A 13965-nucleotide genomic window follows, 5' to 3' on the forward strand; every position below is an offset into this window, starting at 1 on the left:
GCAGTGATTAGAGACAGAACTGAAGTATTTCTTTTTTTTTTTAGATTTGAGTTCTTTATTTTTTTTAATTAATTTATTTACATTGGAGGATAATTACTTCACAGTATTGTGGTGGTTTTTGCCACACATCAACATGGATCAGCCACGAGTGCACATGTGTCCCCCCATCGTAAACTCCCTCCCACCTTCCTCCTCACCCCCTCCCTCAGGGTTGTCCCAGAGCACTGGCTTTGAGTGTCCTGCTTCATGCATCAAACTTGCACTAGTTATCCGTTTCACCTATGGTCATATACATGTTTCAATGCTATTCTCTCAAATCATCCCACTCTTGCCTTCTCCCACATAGTCTGTTCTTTACATCTGTGTCTCTTTTGCTCTCTTGCATATAGGGTCATCATCACCGTCTTTCTAAATTCCATGTATATGCGCCAATATACTATATTGGTGTTTCTCTTTCTGACTTACTTCATTCTGTATAATAGGCTCCAGTTTCATCCACCTCATTAGAACCGGCTCAGATGCATTCCTTATTATAGCTGAGTAATATTCTGTTGTGTGTATGTGCCACAACTCCCTTATGTGTTCATCTGCGGATGGACAACTAGGTTGCTTCCATGTCCTAGCTATTGTAAACAGTGCTGCAATGAACATTGGGGTACACATGTCTCTTTCAATTCTGGTTTCCTTGGTAGAACTGAAGTATTTCAATGCCCACTTTCAGCTCTAATTTTTACTTTCTAAGAGAAACAGTCTCCAGTATAGCAGGCATTTTCAGTGTATCAGATAATTACTTATATGGGATAGATGAATTTTTTTTCTTGCCCTTGTTTTGCATGCAGTCTTAACAGCTTAGTTGTAATTTTTTCTTCAGTGACTACTAGCAAATTGGTTAACTATGGAAGGAGTGATGTTCATTAGATTGTATCAATAAAAGTGCAAATTATGAGTCTCAAATGTATAGGCAGCAAGAATGTCTAGCCAAATCGTATCTATTCCGAAGGAGGATCTTTTTATAGCACTGTTGTGCTGGGAACAGGGCAATCTTCTTGTACCTTCTCAGTACTCTCATTTCTATAAAAAAGATGCCTAATTATTGTATAATAATTAAGAAGAGATATCTGTATTATTTCCACTTTCAGTCTCTTGACCATATAAAGCAGCTTTTAAATTTCTTAAGTTTCTTTTTTTCTAATTAGAAATATATGCTTGGGAGCAAAAATCTTGCCTGGAAGTACCTAGGTCTGAATTTCACCACTTTTAACACTTTGGTGACCACACAAACACACAAAGTGAATGTGCATGCATCCATGAATTATAATTGCACATACTCTGTCATAAACTTTTATCTAGTTAGCAGAATACCATGTACCTGTCCTAGTTGGCAAATCATCTGTAATATCATGTTTAATAGCTACATAAAGTTGCACTGCATGGATTTCTCTTCTTCCTGGAACCAATCTCTTATTATTGAACATTTAGGATATTTCCGTTTTGAATCTCCTTAAATACTTTGATGAACATCTAGTACATACATGGTTGACACAGTTATGGTTTATTATTTTTTTTTTTAGTTCATTTCTACAGTTTTCTTTAAATAAAAGAAATGGAATATTTCTGTTAAACTAAGGGCCCCTTTGATATCCAGCCCAAGCTCATCCTGCTCCCTGCAGGACAGGCCAATAAACTGGGAGATGAGTTGTTGGGGCAAGGAATGATGACTTTAACTGGAAAGCCAGCAGCCCAGGAAGAGAGACTAGTGTCTTATGTCAAAGAACCATCTTCCTTCAGTCAGAATTTGGGCTCCTTTTACAAAGTAAAGGGGGCAGGCTCACTGCAATGCCGGTAGGCCTTGGGGACCCGCCCCTATTACACCTTTTGTTCTTCTGTTTCGCTCTTATTATTTTTCCAGAGCTAATCTATAAATAATAAATGGCATTGCTTTTCATGTTGAAAAAGTCAGCATTGGTGCTATTGTCCCAGACGCTGAAGAGTTATGCCCTGTGCAACCTTGTGCGCTGGTTCTCTCTCCGTCTCTGTGGGGTATTAGTCTCTCCCCTGTTACTCAGCAATGTGTTCCCTCATTAACATTGTGCTTGAAGTATATTACTAGAGGACTCAGGAAAGTAAGGGAGTAAACCAAAAGGAGGAATATTTAGAGCTCAGGAAACAGAGGATCCAGTATTCACAGAGTAGTGAAGGGATGGGAAGAGAGTTGTACCCCTGTCCTAGGCAACAGCCCGTTTGAATTGGAGGAGGACGATGAAATACTGTGGGGGTTAGGCCTCCAGGAAAAAAGGACAGCATTCTAATTCCAGGCACATCATTATGCACTGTCAGAACACCTAGGATAAAAGAACCTAAGAGCTTCTGCGTGTGTGTGGGAGTGGGGAGCAGGTCACATACATCAAGGAACTGGAAGTGGAATGACATGAGACTTCTCAGCAGCATCATGGGATGCTCCAAGAGAGTGGGCAGTGCCTTAAAAGTTCTGAAGAAAATTATTTTCAAACTTGAATTTAAATCCTAGGCAAAGTGTTAGTCACTCAGTAGTGTCTGACACTTTGTGACCCCATGGACTGTAGTTCACCAGGCTTCTCTGTCCGTGGGATTTTCCAGGCAAGAATACTGGAGTGGGTTGCCATGCTCTCCTCTAGGGAATTTTCCAAACCCAGGGATCGAGCTCAGGTCTCCTGCATTTTAGGCAGATTCTTTACTATCTGAGTAGCCAAACTATCCATCAAGTAGAATTAATGCAAGTAGATTCTACATTAATGCAAGTACAATGCCAAGTGCTAACTATAAATGTACTGAGAGTGCTGGAACTAGAAAAATCATCACTTTGTGACCATTATAATAAAGATTGGTTCAGATAAGAGTTATCAATGGATGCTCAGTATAGGGGGAAATTTAATGAGAATTAGAGTATTTGTATAACCTTCAATGTCTACCCGTGGAAAGCTTATTAGTTGCAAGAGTAATCACAAACTCTACAAATTGCACAGCATCTTGACTGGGTTATCAAACTTAACACCACCAGTGAGGGGCATTTGGAGATTGTATCCTTCATACCTGATGACCTGAGAAAAGCATGTCACTTGCGTGTATCCTAGTAAGGGATGATTATCCCGAATCTAATCACGGGGAATCACCAGGCAAACCCAGTATGGTGTATTTCTATTCAAAAAGGAGTTTCCGTGTTCTTTCAAAAATGTAATTGTCATAAAAGACAAAAGACTGAGAAGGAATTCCAGCTTAAGTGTGACTGAAGAGATATGATGCTAAATGCAATACTTGAGTGGATGCTCTATTGAAGGAAAAATAAACTGCTATAAAAGACATTATTGGGCTGACATACAACATTAAAATATAGACAATAAATTAGGTAAAAATTGGATAAAAATTACTTAAAACTGATATTAAATTTACTAAAGATAATAGTATTGTCATTACATAAGAGAATATTATAAGGAAATATACACACTGAAGTATTTATGGATAAAGGGCCATGATGTATGCAAATTACTCTTGAACATTTCAGAAAAGATCACTTGTCTCCTTCCATCTATCCCTCCATCCATCCATGAGAGAGAAAGAGAAGGAGAGAAAGAAAAAGGAAATATTAAAATGGAGCAAAATGTTAGTAATAGGTGAATGTGGGTAAGAGATAACGTGACTTTCATGGAATTAGTCTTAGAACTATTTCACAGGTTTGAAATTTAAAAGTAGTATAAAATGTATTTTCAGACATCTAAGGACTAAGTAATTTAATCATCATGTTACAAGAATATGTGTACTTCAGAAAAAGGAGGATGTTATGTAGGAAAAAATACAGCAGATCTGGGAAATTGTAAATCCAGCACAGGAGAAGAAGAAAGGAAGCTTCAAGATGGCAACAGTAACCAGCCCAGATTGGAAAAGAAGGAGAGAGATCTGAAAAAACAAAAATGAAACTGATAGATTACCTGAAGTGTTTGACTGTTCAGAAAAAAATATTGTTTCACAGATCTGTGGGAGACTTTGGAAAGGATATTAAGGGGCAGTACAAAACAAAGCAAACTACAAAAGAAAAATCTAGGCAACTATGAGGTACAGGAAAATCAAAAAGTTGAATAAGAAACATGTAATCATAAAACATACCTTGGCTTATCAAGTAACTATTTACAACCATGATAAACAAGCACTACATATTTTACAACCAACATTTGTGATATATTGGGAGAATGATGGAGTATAGTGAGATGTAAAAAATTACATCCTTAATGATCACAACCAGAAAATGGATTCTATCTAAAATTAATAACTCTGTGAAGAGCAATATGAACATGTGGCAGCTACTGTTGATTGCCTACAGAACAGCCAATCTTTTTCTTCCTTCTACCCAGTTTTCAGCATTCCCTCCTTCTGCTGTCCGTGTGTAGCAGGGGCATCTCCAACGGGTAAACCCTACTTGGCCCAAGTCAATCATGCTGTGCCTCTACCCCAGGGCATGGCAGTGTGCTGGAGTTCTAGCTGATGACACACCAGGGAGACCTTCTCAGGGGTTTCAAGGAGTACATTTTTCACTCTTAACAAAAGAGACACATGGCAAATGAATCTTTCATCCATATGTTACTGTGAATGGAGTCTATGCTATTCTGGCCTTTTTGCATGTGTCTATGAATGTGTATGATTTTTAAATATATGTACGTATATGTGTGTGTGTGTGTGTGTGTGTGTATGTACATGTACTCACACTCAATTTTTTAAACCCCCAATGGGGGTCCTTCAAGAGACCAGTTCTCAAACTTGAACATGCTTAAGAATGATCCGGAGGACTCCATTAACGCCGATTATCCGATGCCATCCACAGAAATTGCCACACTTCAGGGCTTACAGCTCAGTCCTTCCAGGAACTGGTGGACAAATTCACCTGCAGTCCTGCCACCTCAGACCCTCTGAATACCCCCGATTCACGTTCACATCCCTCCCATTTCTCTTTCCAATCCTGGGAGCACAACTGTCTTCATTCTAGGTTCCCTTACCAACCAGAAAAACACAAAGCCTGCATTGCATCTTCTTCCCAGTCTAGTTAATGTCCTCAAGAAATTTATGTTTCTAATAGCAAATGCCTGGTTTTATTTTTAAAATTTTTTGGCTTCAAAGAGATCTTTATAATGATAATTATATCCTGTGCTCTGCTGTGCTCAGTCGTGTCCAACTCTTTGCAACCCCATGGACTGTAGCCCACCAGGCTCCTCTGTCCATGGGATTCTCCAGGCAAGAATACTGGAGTGGGTTGCCGTTTCCTCCTCCAGGGGATCTTGACCCTGGAGTCTCCCGAGTCTCCTGCCTTGCAGGTGGATTCTTTACCACTGAGCCACCTGGGAAGCCCAGTTATATCACTAGTAATCTCTTAATTTCTTGAGAGTTAAGGCCTGACTCTCAGCAAAATCCCATGGATGGATCTGACTGGCAAGGCCATTGCTGGGAAGTAGACAACTGGAGGTCCATAGCTTGGTGGTAAATATGCTCATTGGTGCATCTTCATTATGAGAATGTAGCAAATGCCTATTTTTAGATATTGTTTTCACGCTAGACTCTGATCTACAGTTCCTTTTTTTTTGGAAACATAAACCCTTATTAACTGCCCCCATGCTGCTGCTGCTGCTAAGTCGCTTCAGTCGTGTCCGACTCTGTGCGACCCCATAGACGGCAGCCCACTAGGCTCCCCCATCCCTGGGATTCTCCAGGCAAGAACACTGAAGTGGGTTGCCATTTCCTTCTCCAATGCATGAAAGTGGAAAGTGAAAGTGAAATCGCTCAGTCGTGTCCGACTCGTAGCAACCGCATGGACTGCAGCCTACCAGCCTCCTCAGTCCATGGGATTCTCCAGGCAAGAGTACCGGAGTAGGGTGACATTGCCTTCTCCAATAGGGAGAGGGAAATCCAGTTTTTACTTTCTGAGATATCTGGCTACTCTCCTGGGAGAGGAAAAAAATTGTCATCATTCTGATGATTGACAATAGTAGAATCAAAAAACAAAACAAAAACCCAAATCACAAGCCACTTTGTTAGTCATCCTGCCACATCCTCCCATACCCCCCATATGACAGGTGCTGCAGTAAGCTCTGGTAAGTCATCAGATGAATCTTTGCAGAATGTCTTCTGCCTTGTGTTGACTGATTTACCATGTTCTTTACAACAAATATCCTCCCTTAAAGATTGCATGCTCATTCTGTTTGACTGTCTACTTACCCCCAAACTGAGGTGTGTTATGGAGACATTGAGAAACAAGCTGGAAGAGATCTCCAGGGAACACCAGCAAACCCGAATTGAATATGATTGCTGTTTTTTCAGAGACAAACCTCAATACCCTTCGATGCAGGGGGAGCCCCCAGGGGTTCTGGCCTCCTTTCTGCCCCTGCTGCCGGGGCTGGGGAACAAGAGAGGACCAGTGTCTGCTTTAAGCACGTCCCTGGAGGTTTCCTCTTTCCTCCTTATGAGATCACAAGTAAGAGTGCTGTCAGAGTGCTGATCCCGTGGGGCTGCAGGTGCCCTGCTCCAAGTGTCTCCAGCACCACCTTCTTCCTGCCGGGATTCTTGTCACCGGTCCCGGAGTCTAGCGTGAGCTTTATCTACTGCGCCATCAAGGGCCCTATTTGTGGAAATGAGCCTCTGGTGGGACGGCCAGAAGATGCCACCAGCCAGGATCCAGTGTCCTCACGTTCACAGAGGCCCTTCTTGGACTCACACCTCGCTCCATTTCCCTCATCTCAAAGGACAAGCCCCTCCAGCATCCTCCAACCCTCTGCCTCCCCGGGAGTTTGGTCAGGAAGTTTGTGCTGTGCAGGGCTAAGGCCCTGTGTCTTAATTTATTCTGGATTCTGGGGCTGATGGGTTGGTTTGTTTTGTGCTAATAAAAGGGTAATTAATTAAAAAAATGTTTTCTTGTAAAATGTCCCCCAGTCTTGATATGTATGGTTACTTCCTCTGGGTACTGACTTGCTCCTCTCTTCTCTGTATCCTTAAAGTTTGTCAAGAGATTTGATTAGATTCTGGCAAAAACATGTAATGATGAAGCAGTATCTTTCAGGAGGCTTTAATGCTAAGATACCTTCCTATTAGGGCTTCCTCAGTGGCTCCGTGGTAAAGAATCTGCCTGCAATGCAGGTGATGCGGGTTCAATCTCTGGGTTGGGAAGATTCCCTGGAGGAGGGCATGGCAACCCACTCCAGTATTCTTGCCTGAAGAATTCCATGGGCAGAGGAGCCTGGTGGACTACACTCCATACGGTCGCAAAGAGTCAGACATGACTGAAGCGGCTTGGCACTCACACATGCACCTTCCTATTAACAATGCTAAGTTTGAGCACTTGGTTAAAGTGGTAATCGCTAGATCTTTCCATTGTAAAGGTACATTTTCCTCTTTGAAATCACTACATAATTTAATGTCATGATACTTTAAAAATCATGCTAATTTTTTATTCCCCAACAACCTTTTGTCTAATTGTTTTAGAATCCATTAATGATTTTTTTCCTGAATAGTTCATTGGAGATTGCAGGAGGGTATTTTTCCAGTTCTGTTATTTCTTCTACATTGTTTAGCCAGTGTAAAGACGATCTTTTTAGGGAATTCCCTGGTGATCCAGTGGTTAGGACGTAGTGCTTTCACAGCCATGGTCTGGGTCCAATCTCTGTTAGAGAACTAAGATCCTGCAAGTGTGTAGCACAGCCAAAAAATGATAACAATAATAATCTTTTTATCCCTTTTTACTCTAAATATTGCTGTGGACTCATGCTTTCTTGTAATCATCTTTCTTCCTCTAATTATTCTTAAATTATCTCCAATTAGTCCGTGATCACTTTTGTGTTTTCTGGCTGATAATTCCCATCCCCAGCCCTGAAATAAACCATTTCTCCAGGGAGCCCTGGTTTGGGGAATAATATTTAGAGACTGAGAGCTGGGAGCTGGGTGTCTCGAGTTAGCTTGAGCATGAATTGTCCAAGGCTGAGGTTGATACATTTAGTCTAGTTCACGGCTGTGGGGCTGTTGGACTTTTTTCTGCCTTTCCAACTCTCTCTTCATGCAGAAACCCAACCTGAATGATAAGATAGATCCCTGTAATCTTGGTGCTGAAAGGTGGTGATCGACAGTCATCGATTGTTGATTCTCATTTGAACTTGTAGCCATTGTGGTGGTTTTTTGTTTTGTTTTGTTTTAGTATAAGAAAAGAGTAAATAATCTGTGGTTGACTGACATGTCTGATTCATACAGCTCTCTCATTCCACATAACTGACAGAATGCCTAACACGTTGAAGGCTTTCAATAAATGCTTTTTGAAGAAATAAATTACAAAAGCATCTTTGTGTAAGTAGTTATTGCCTTCATCATAATTCATGCTATAACTTAATGTCACCTGAAGACTAAGCAGTAAATATATAGGGATTCATGGACTATAAATTGTAAAACAGCCCTCACTACATACTAAAATACAGACAAATAATACCTATTGATCCTAGTTTGTTTATAAATTGGACAAGCTGCTCCCACAATGACAGGATTACTTTAAGGACATGCAGAAAAGATTTTCTTAAAACATTAAGCAAATGTACATTTGTAGATGGGCTTCCCTGGTAGCTCAGATGGTAAAGAATGTACTTGCAATGCAGGAGACTCGGGTTCGATCTCTGGGTTGGGAAGATCCCCTGGAGAAGGGAATGGCAATCCATTCCTTATCAGTATTCTTGCCTGGAGAATCCCATGAACAGAGGGGCCTGGCTGGCTACAGTCCATGGGGTTGCAAAGAGTTGGGCATGACTGAGCAACTAACACTTTCACTTTCACATAGATAAGTGCTTGTTATTAGCAAAAGGCAAATGAACAACATCAAAAGTGGCAGGTTTAGTCTTTCCTCATTGATGAGGAAGGAGGCAAAATTAGGACTGTTTACAACTTTATTTTATTTGTGCCTAGATTTTAAGCAAGTGATATTTCTAAGAAAAACCGGTGATATTTGTAAGAAAAAGTGTGAGAAAGCACAATGTTAGCCGTGGAAACGAAGGGAATAAAATGAAATCCTGAGTCATTTTAGGTCCTCTAGCTGGGTGCACATAGACCCAAAAACCAGTTCAATTTGGTTATATTGGGATCAACTGAGACTTCTGACTTTTCTGGTATGAGAATGATCCAGAGAAGGATTGAGCCCTGTTCAGATCTCCACCCTCATTTTTATCCCATTTGAAAAAAGATTCACCAGTTTTGTCTTAACAGTTTCCATATTTCATTTATCATCCTCTCTCTCTATATATATACCCTATGCACACACATACATAAATGTATATACATGTGTATGTATGTGTGTGTGTGTGTGTGTGTATACACACACACTTTTTTTTTTCTGAATCATTTGAGAGTAGTTGCATGCCTCATGTCCCTTCACTCTTAAACACTTTCATGAGTATATCCAACAGCAAATATATTTTCTTCTGTAACATCAACATAGTTGTCAGATTCAGGAAATTTAACATTGATCCAATACTATTTTCTAATTTATACTCTACATTCCAATATTGCCAATTATCCCATTAATGTTGTTCATAGCTACTTTTATACTAAGCCAGGATGACACATTGTGTTTAGTTTTCATGTCTCTCTGTGGTCCTGTAATTTGGAACAGTTCCTCAGCTTTTCTTTATCTTTCATGATCTTTATGACCTTATGTAACTTTGGTTTACATAATGTTTCCTCGTTATTAGATTCAGATTATACATTTTGGCCAAGAATATCCTAGAAGTGATATTGCGTCTTTCTCAGTGTAATTGTGGGTTGACTTCACTGTGGATACTGTGAATGCTGATCATTTGGTGAAAGTGGTGTCCATCAGCTTTTTCCACCATTAAATTCCTGTTTTTCCTTTTGTAGTTAGTAAGTACTTTTGCAGGAGATGTTCAGGGTTTATGTAAATATCCTTTTCCTTTCTTGTCTGTATCATCTCCCTGATTTTTAATCTCTCTCTCTATGTATATAATCTGTGGAGCAAAAGGCAGAACATGGATCAAGTTTTATAATTCTACTGAAGTATCCTTGGCAGGTGAAATGGCTGCAGAATGCCAGCAGACTTCAGACTATTAATTCAGTAGACTGACAAAAATGCCAGTCAGGTGAAAGCTGCCAGGTATTTTCAAACAGAGCTATAAACAACCCCAGGGGAAGAAAGAATAAATTCAGGTTGAGACTGAAGCTCCTAAGTCTTCAGGTCACAATTGTCCTGCTACTCAGAGCCAAGCAAACGTTGGCTAAGATGACCCTCTAGGTGATCCCACAGTATTCTTAGGACTGGGAAGACCCTCCATCTCTCAGCTGAGTTGCTGTTTATTTTCAAAATGTACTTAGCTTCCAAGGCTCAGGTTCTTTCCTGAGGAGAAGCTTCATCTCTTCATGCTTCATCTTTAGACCTCTGAGGGGTGTGTGCCAGTCACCTCCACCCTGACACCCTCTAACACTTGGCAGTGAAGGGCAGAGAGGTCCCCTGCCTTCACCTGGACTTCTGAGTTTGGGCTTTTCTGGCTTCATTTGGGCATTTCTTGCTTCACTATATTCATTTCATTGATATGGTACCTTCTGGCCTCTCCAATGAGAACTTTCATTTTATATTCATTGGTCACGGATCCTTGACATACCTCCTAAGAAAAAAATAATTCAGAATGAAGATCCCTAGTTGGGTGATTTGTTAGTGATAAACTGATGCTGGGTTTTCCTAAGTATCCATGAACCCAGGATGGAATTATTCTCATAGCTACATAACAGTACAGTTATTTTCATTCACTTCTTCACTGGCAAGGAAAACTAATGCCTTATGGGCTTACATGGAGATTCATATACAAAGAGAATATCCATAGCATTAGTCATGAAGAAAACTGATAGCCAGAGTTCTTTAAGCTAAAAAAACAACTGTTATGATGGCAAGAGACTAAAACCTACTTTTATTGAAATATAACTAGTATACAATAAGATGTACTTATCTGGAGCATTTGATGAGTTTTGGCAATTATGTGTATACACCTGTGTGCCCTCAGCAAGTCAAGATGTAGAACATCTCAGTCATCTCAGGACGTTCCCTCCTGTCCCCTTCCAGTCAACACCTACCACCCAGAAGAGGGTGTATTCTAATTTCTATCACCATCTCTCCCTGCAAGGCATTCTAACCACTATTTTAACTTGTTTCTCAAATGGTTGGTTTTGCCTGTTTTTAACCTTCCTGTAAAGAGAACCATACTGTTTGGGGATTTTCTTTTTTTGGCTGTACCACGAGGCATGTGGGATATTAGTTCACCAACCAGGGATTGAACCCCGATCCTCTGCAGTGGAAGCGCAGAGTCCTAACCACTGGGCCACCAGGGAAGTCCCCTGTATGTACTCTTTTGGGGTCTAGTTTCTTAACATTGTCTGTGAGACTCATCCATTTGTTTGTTTTTTAAAATTGCTATGTAATATTCTCCAACATTATGTTAAAGCAAATTCCAAATACATCATTCCATTCATAAACACCTCAGTAGGTAACTTTGAAAGATAGGTAGTTTTACAAACTCTATATTATCACATCTAAAAGAAGTCAGCACAGATGTTCTGACATACTTCTGAACCTCTGTCTGGGGGGTGGGGAATGTTGAGGATTGTGATTCAGGCTGGATCAGTAACACAGGGAGTTGTGGGGTGGGGGGACTTGCTCAGGGCAGAGGGTTGTGGAGTGGAAGGAAAGCATTTACAAACCTTTAGTGAGGTCTGGGGAAGAAAAAGACACAAGAAACGAGGGGGTGATGTTATCCCGTGGTTCACGTTGGGTCATGAACACTGGAGGCTCCGGGCTTGCTAAACGTACATGGAATAAATGAGTGACAACGTCAGTGACCTGGGATGGCCAAATGCCGTGTTTTCTATTCATTCTGCCTTTTAGTTTTGGGTTCCTAGCCTCTAAACCATATACCTTAAGAAACATTTATTCTCCTTATGTGTGTTTATTATGCTTAAAGATTCTACGAGCCTGCCTTCATATACACAGTATCTCTCAACCCCAAATACCTCCTCTTTGTTTAGAATGGGTCTTTATTCACATACCCACCCCCTCTTCTTGCAGGGATTTGATTTTGGCTAGAAGAGGTTGGTCCTGTTCCCAGGTTATCGTGACTCTGCCTGCATACTCTTTTCTTGTTCATTAAAAACCATGCTCTCCCATTTTAATTTTCTATTCCAAAAATGGCGTGTATTGGTCCAATCCAACATGCAAATCAGTGACAGCACATTTCATGTTTTTGGTCTATTTCCCTGCGCCTAGCTCTCTCTCTCTGCAGCCCTCCTGCTGTTTTCCTGCCTGTGTGTTCTTTTATCCTGTTGATAGCTTTCATTTTGTTCTTCCCTTCGCATCTGGCTCTTCCAGCTGGGCTGCGGTTCTGCACTGCGGTTGGACCATTCAGCGATTGGACTCTTTCCAGTCCCCGCCAAATGCCGTCTCTTTCTGCAGCAGGAAGATGAGCTTAGAATGTCTTTCTTATGGTACCCTGAATGATGTCTTTTGCTTTGGGTGCAAAAGCCCATACTAACTTGAAATGGCTTGATTTTCTGTTGTTGTTGTTATGTGAGATATATAGTTGAAAAGACAGGATTCCTGTCTTCAGGAAATATAATATCACGAAAATATCAACATACAATTATATGTAAAATATATAATGGGGAATAGAGGACATGGATGTGGTATGTGGTATATGTAGAAAAATGAGTAATTCAGCCTACTCCTTGTGGGGTGAGGTAACATGCATCACTATGCTCTGAGGTAGGTATTTTTAAATTTCCTCTAAAGAAAGGAATGTACACCTTTAAAGGACTCCTGTAAAGATGTACATACATGGAGCTCCTTTAGAGATCAAACGCAGGTTCGATTCCTGGGTTGGGAAGATCCTCTAGAGGAGGAAATGGCAACCCACTCCAGTATTCTTGCCTGGAAATCCCATGGACAGAGGAGCCTGGTGGGTTACAGTCCCTGGGGTCGCAAAGAGTCAGACAGGACTTAGTGAGTCAACAACAACAGGCTGTTCTGCAGTAACAAGCAGCCCACCCTCTTTCAGTGGCTTAAGACAGTAAAGGTTTATTTTTTTGCTCATATTCAAGTCCATGGTGGATTGCTCTGAGACTGTTCTGCATCATTGTTTTCATGACAGTACTCTGGTGACAGAGTATTTACCACCTGGGATGTTGCTGATCACTATATCAGAAGGAAAGAAGAGAACAATAAAACTTGCTCAAGCTCTTGAAGCTTTACTCACATGTAAATGTACTCACTTCTGCTCTTTTTATTGGCCAACAGGGCAAGAATATATGATCTTATAATCCAGAAGTTAACTTATCCAGAAGGGCAGAATCTGGACTTAAACCAGATCTTATGGTTCTAATGCTTTATCTCTTATAACATAGCTGTCCCAAATGATACTTGACATAGTATTGTTTCATTGACTTACTCTTGCCATAGTTTTCGCTTCTGAGGCTGGAATTTTCCCTTATTTGTATTTCATCAGTATGGGCCAGAGACCTCGTGTACAAAGAATTTATTTAGGGACTTCCCTGGTGGTCCAGGGGTAAAGAATCCACCTTCCAGTGCAGGGGATGCAGGTTCCAAGCCCTGATCAGGGAACTAGGATCTCACATGCCATGGGGAAGCTAAACCTGGGCACCGCAACTACAGCCAACACAGCCATAGATAAATAGGTAAACAAACCTTAAGGTGATGTGATTCCAACTTTAAAAAAGGAACTGATCTCTTTAGCATACCTGTTTATTTATATACAGATATGTATATTAAATTTCTTTCTTTCCAATTTAGAAAGCTCTGCTGGAAATGGATTTTCATTAGAGTGGTACAAAATCGGGAAATAAAATATGCTTCAACACATTTTCCAAAATAATCAACACAAGCCCAATGTGAGAATCAAACAATTA

This window comes from Giraffa tippelskirchi, chromosome 9, assembly GCF_054371585.1.
Source record: "Giraffa tippelskirchi isolate mGirTip1 chromosome 9, T2T-mGirTip1v1.2.pri, whole genome shotgun sequence".
NCBI lineage: Eukaryota > Metazoa > Chordata > Mammalia > Artiodactyla > Giraffidae > Giraffa > Giraffa tippelskirchi.